Raw genomic sequence first — 6,266 nt, forward strand, 5'->3', positions numbered from 1 at the left:
ATCCTTTAGGCCACAACGACTTCAAGCCGATTACAATTACAAGCTGGGGCGTGAAAAAGGACTACGAAAACGGCTGCAAGGATCGGTACTAATGAATGGTCTTCGTTTATACAAACGGTCCTTAAACAATCGGGACCGTTCGGAAAAGCTCTGCCCGACCTGAAAATGAGCTTCGAAGTTTGTAAATTCGTTTAACTTTTAAGCATTCGTTTGTGAATTGGCAACGTTGAGGTTCGTATATTGTTGCGTGTTTTACTTATAGCATGGTCACTGAGTATATTTGGGTTAGTTTTAACTATACACAACGAAGTTTCTAGATCAAAAATGGATAAAGGAGATTTCCCCTTCATTCATCATGAACATCTGTTCTAACTTATCCTTCTAATTTTATTATACAACGTGTTACAAAATACCCGGTAAAATTATAATTAACTAGCGGCTCGCTCCGGCTCCGCTCGGGTCTTTAACAAAAATTTCAACGATATTTGACGTCGTTTTATTTAAAAAAAAAAAAAAAACTTATTGCGGCATAACCATATGCTGTCGCGACACTTTTTATAAATAATAATGTTTTCTGCAAAGTCGTAGTACATTATTTTATTCTTTCATCAATACTTTTCACAGGGAACGCGATGTAAAGAATATTTTAGATTATTGTTTTACACCATGGGTTACATTATTGGAAATTTAGTAAGGATCACTATTTTTGTTCAAAAAAGTTTATATCCTATATCACTCGGGAATAGTGTAGCTTCCAAACAGTAAAATAATTTTTCAAATCGGTTCAGTAGTTTTGGAGCGTATTCAATACAAACAAACATACAAATCTTTCCTCTTTATAATGTTAGTATAGATTAACAAAGCCAAAAATTTTGTCAACCCTAGTAATTGTCATGTCAGAGAACCATCTTATTTAACAGTAAGGCCCACGTACCTATTTGACCTAATACATAATTGTCTACTTTAATAGTTTTTCTATTTTTCATTCATAAATGTTTGTTACCTCAATACGAGGATGTCATTATACTCAAGTACTTGTCGTACTTGTCAAAATATTTGTCGTTCCGCGAATCGGATAGAACTGTAGGTACAATATGCGTAGCTTACTCTTTAATTTTATTGAAATAGGATTTGCCCATCACTGAAAATAATAATATTTTTTTTTTTTATGTATGTTATACAGCATTACTACGATTCTTAAATATTGTGAACGGACTCTTTATAAGGCCCCATTTAAACTTGTTTCGGCTTTACGGGTAGTTTTGTAACACCCTGTATATTATAGTTTGCCTTGAATACAAACTTAGAGTAATGACGCAGAGCCTTCAATACCTTTAAATTTTAAAAGTATCATCAATTCTTCCAATGAACACTTTGAGTTAATATCAAAAACGAAAAGGGAGCATTAGTTAGTACATATAGAGAGGTAAAATATTTGGTTTAAGAGACATTTTTGCAACTTTACATGAGTTTTTGAGTTTAAATTATGGAAAAAATATAATTTTGAACTCTTGTTGAATTCCTATAAGATTGAAAAATGTTTGGTCGAAACCTTTCATACTTCAGCATAAAAATATACCACGCATATCTCTAGTAAATAATCGGATATGTGAATTCACGTCAAAGCTCAGTTATACGTATAAGAATTCATGTAAAGCAATAAACGTTAGATAAGCTTAAAAGCTCGTAACGCTGGAACCGATGGTTTGGAAATGTACTAGCATAACATTCATTTGAAATGGTTTTCCTATACACATACCATTAACAACAGGAGTGAATAATTTTAAAGAAATTGAAACAATGTGATCGTAAGTAATTTTACAGTTAACAAAGTCTAGTCTAGTCTGGCACTAACGAAACACATAGCACCACTCTATTTATCCCCGAGAGCATTGTGAAAAGTTTGTTGGTGCTAATGGATTCACTAAAGAACTGGTAACAATGTTCTCCGAGAACATTTGATATAGTGTCTGAGCATAATCTTAGCCCGCACGGGTAGGTTTCAAAATCCCGCCTATTTCTGCCGCGAAGTGTTTAATAAATGAAGCATCCAGTTAATAATTTGGGTTCACGTCTCAAGGTGCCTAATGACATTGACATTGCGCTCTAACTATAGGCGACTACTCAATACCATAGGGTTTTTGTCAGCCCCATTACTACAAAATAATAATAACATTGCAGTAATCTGAAAACATGAAACGATAAATCAGATAATTAAAACGTAAGATTTGAAAATAACTTTTTTTATAGTATTACTAGCGACCCGCCCTCGCTTCGCTTCGGAAATATTAAAACACACATGAAACCAAAAAAATAAAATATTTTTAAAAAAAAAAAAAGTAGCCTATGTTCATCAGGGACAATGTCGGCTTCTAATGGAAAAAGAATTTTTCAAATCGGTCCAGTAGTTTCGGAGCCTATTCGAAACAAACAAACAAACAAATCTTTCCTCTTTATAATATTAGTATAGATGTTCTAGTCGGATGCAAAAAATACTGTCAATTCTGAATGCAAAAAGGTTTGGAATCCATTAGAACTGGATTTATCTAAATGTTTGTATTTAGTAGACAAAATACAAACCAGAGCTTTGGTATTCAATTAACCAGTAATTAATGTTTCGAAGATGTAAGACCAGCAGATAAGTTTAATTAAATAAATAAATGTACAAAAGATTGTTTTTTTTTTCCGGTCACCGTATCGGAATCGCCAGCCACTGAGAAGGTCCGGCAAGAAAGTCAGTGGGCTAAAAAGATGTGATTAAAATTTTGTAACTGTCTGATTTCTCCAATTCCCGAAGGTTTCTTCATTGTGACCTACTTACTAGAAATATATGAATGTTCTTGTAAAATTTATTGTTCTTTTAATTACTTAAATGGGTGAAAATAATAATGAGTTTATTAAGAGAGTTTTAACTATTAATCTGAAGAAATGCTTTAGAGCAAGAGGTAGACCTAAGAAAAAATGGATGGATTGCGTGAAAGACGATCTGTGTAAGAGGGGAGTGAGTGAAGAAATAGTACTTATATGATAGAGGAGTATGGAAGGAGAAAACATGTTGCGCCGACACCAAGTGACTGGGAGAAGGGCAGGAGAATGATGATGATGCTTTATTTATTTATTTTTCATCAGCCACACAATACATATTGCACGCGAAAAAAGAAAAGATGCACAATAAGTAACAACAAGTAAAAAAATTGGTTTGTAACATAAGCCATGTGCGCACAACTAATCCGGGCAAATGTGCTAAGTACACAATGTTCATTACAACTATAGGACAAGACAATACGATTACGAAAATAAATTCAACTTTTAAGGTAAGGAAGTAACAATCACAAATTAAATCACATCAAACAATTACACTACCTATTCTTTTTTTTATGATTGAACGATTACTGGTGGCCCGGAGGCCTTTCCAGTTTCACCAGGACAGGTGGGCGAGCAAAGGCTCAGCCAGGAGGGTGGGATTTGCTAACAGCTACCCGAGCGCCTCCGAAGGAGACCTAACAGCTCAGGAGCAGCTGCTTCGCGAATGAATCTACTACCGGATCGTAATCGCGACTCAGCAATGATTCATGGGTTAAGTTGCACGGCGAACTCTTTGTCGAGTTCGACGAGTACGGTTACCGGGGTCCCTAAGCCTGCTCCTAGTGTTAGAGCTGAAGGCGTCTAATGCAAAGGTTATTAGGTCTGATGGATCCGTAAGGACGTGTCTAGGGCGTCGACGGTGACTGGCTCCTGCGTGGTCAGGATTCGGGGAGTAGTCAGCGGCGGCAACGATAAGGCGATTATCATGACGACTACCTGTTTTACCATTGACTTGGAGGATGGTTACTACCTATACAATAAGGTTAAGTGTTAAAAACTGATTTGCCTACAGCTTGCACGGTAGACAGTTTCTCTCACTAATAGAAATAAGCAATGTGCCTTATTAACAAAGAGTGAGTGAGTACGTTATTAGTCAGTTTCCTGTCGTACAAACATAATATTGTTAGAGAATAGCAAAATTTCCAGGGCGAAATAACAATACTTGCGCGGCGACGAATGTAGTGACTTGTTTTGACGAAAATATTCAAATAATTATCGAATATAAATTTCTCTATTTTACATGGTACGATTATTATTTTAACAGAACAACAACTATACTGGTGGTAGGACCTCTTGTGAGTCCACACGGGTAGGTACCACCGCTCTGCCTATTTCTGCCGTCAAGCAGTAATGCGTTTCGGTTTGAAGGGTGGGGTAGCCGTTGTAACTATACTGAGAACTTAGAACTTATATCCCAAGGTGGGTGGCGCATTTACGTTGTAGATGTCTATGGGCTCCAGTAACCACTTAACACCAGGTGGGCTGTGAGCTCGTCCACCCATCCAAGCAATAAAAAAACAAAAAAAAAACAATGCAATTAATTTTGATAACAAGAAAGTAATATTATAAGTTTTTTTTAATTGAGTTCACATAAAAACAATGATTAAAATTTGGTTTATAATAATTTGCTCAAAACTGATGTTTTCATCGAAGAAGCTTATTCATTTCTCTAAAACTATATTTTGTTTAATAAGTTAGTGTTTCAATAGTATAAGTACCTATTGTTTTGTAGATTAATATGAAATAAAAGGTGGGAGTAGATCAAAATATTTTTAAGCGATCGCCTGGTAAGTCTAAAACAATAATTGATGACTTTCGCCACTGTTCAAAGGACCCAGGTTTGATTACAACAAAGTAAAAAGGAGCTTGATAGTCGGTAAAGTTGTCCTTATTTTGGTCTCATTCATCTGTTTCTAGTATCCATAGCTCGTCATTTAAAAACTTTTATTTTAGAAATATTTTATAGACATATTTACAGTATATTTTTAATAGTAATAAAGACGTAATTAAAGTAGATCGTGTTTCGTCATTTTCGAAGATGATTGAGAAGATATTTTGCCGGTATCGCAAACTTTCTTCTACTAATTTTACTTATTTTGTAATAATCGTAATTAAGACGTAAATTTGTGCATACTATACATATATGTATGTACGAGTATATATGTATGAGTGTGTATTTGTGTTTATATACCTATATATATTTCAATCGATAGGTACAGCGCGTGCAATTCGTTTCCAAATGATTCTTATCCACCTGATGTGATGGTTGTCTTGTGATGGTTGTCTAGAAGAGATCAATCTTAGCGATAAGACCGCCAATTGTACATTTTTTTGTATTTAATGTTTTGCAATTTTTTTTTTAATGTACAATAAAGAATACTCTCTCTCTCTCTCTCTCTCTCTATTTTTATTATATGTACTCATTTAATGATAATTTTAATTGAGGTCAGTATTAAAGTAAGCACCGAGATTTTCAAGCAGTGAAATTGCATCCAAAGCGACCTAAAAGTTATGACGTTTTAAAAACTTGCGAAAGACAAAAAACTTTTTATACTGCTCATTGACAATCCCTAACGGCATGTTTTAACTATATTTAAATAAACGCTAAATAAAAAAATCGGTGTTCGGAAGAGCCACCACATACGATTTGACTAAACGTAATGTTCGCACCGATTTGCGCTTGTTCCAATAACGCGAGACTGTTCCCTGTTACCCACGCTTCTTATTTACATTACAATTAAATTCCTAGATGTACTACAGACGGTTCTACAACTCTAATAACTTTAGGATTATAGCATTCTGTAAATTACGTTCAGTATAATTTATTGTAATGTTTCGAAATCTCATTCTCGTCTCCGCATTTTAAGTTATGAACGCCAAAATATAATGGTAACAACGGCTTATTAAATCGTAATTATAGTAGTTAAATTTGATTGACTCATTAATTTTATTGTTTCGTAAGTTTTTTTTTTTTTCGTTTTAAATAAATCAATCACTCACCATTGAAGGAACTCGAGATTCCGATCGGAGATAATTCCATACGTTCAAATATAACGATCACATAGGCACAAACACGTCCACATCACTTCATTTTCAGTGTGTCTGGTTACGATCGCGTTTGGGCTGCTCTGGGCGGGCGTGACAATCGCTCCGGTCGGAGATCCGAACGCTTGTGGCCGCTGCGTGTGAAACCCCTCCCCCGCGCACCCTCCATCCATGGTGCCATCATCTTTGCCGTTCTATTAACATAAAAATATTTTCGCGACCGTATTGCGCAATGCATAGTTGTTTAATTACTAGCGGTAGGGCGCATTGCGAGGCGCTCAGATTAATACGATCCTACATATTTGGACCGCGACTAGTCATTCTATCAGGTGTGAAGGTGGGACAACCGTTGTAAA

The 6,266-nt window shown here is 35.3% G+C and overlaps 1 protein-coding gene across 2 annotated transcripts in view; it reads right to left on the reverse strand.

Annotated features, from left to right (window-relative positions):
- The window catches only part of LOC101742773 (leucine-rich repeat-containing protein 24), a 54,757-nt gene extending 48,717 nt beyond the window's left edge, over positions 1-6,040 (reverse strand). For both annotated transcript variants that reach the window (XM_038015375.2, XM_004923782.5), the window contains exon 1: positions 5,866-6,040. The gene's annotated coding sequence lies outside the window, so the exon portion shown is untranslated. The remainder of the gene's footprint in view (positions 1-5,865) is intronic.
- Between the last annotated feature and the right edge of the window lie 226 nt (positions 6,041-6,266).

The sequence above is a fragment of the Bombyx mori genome, chromosome 14 (genome assembly GCF_030269925.1).
Source record: "Bombyx mori chromosome 14, ASM3026992v2".
Classification (NCBI taxonomy): Eukaryota; Metazoa; Arthropoda; class Insecta; order Lepidoptera; family Bombycidae; genus Bombyx; species Bombyx mori.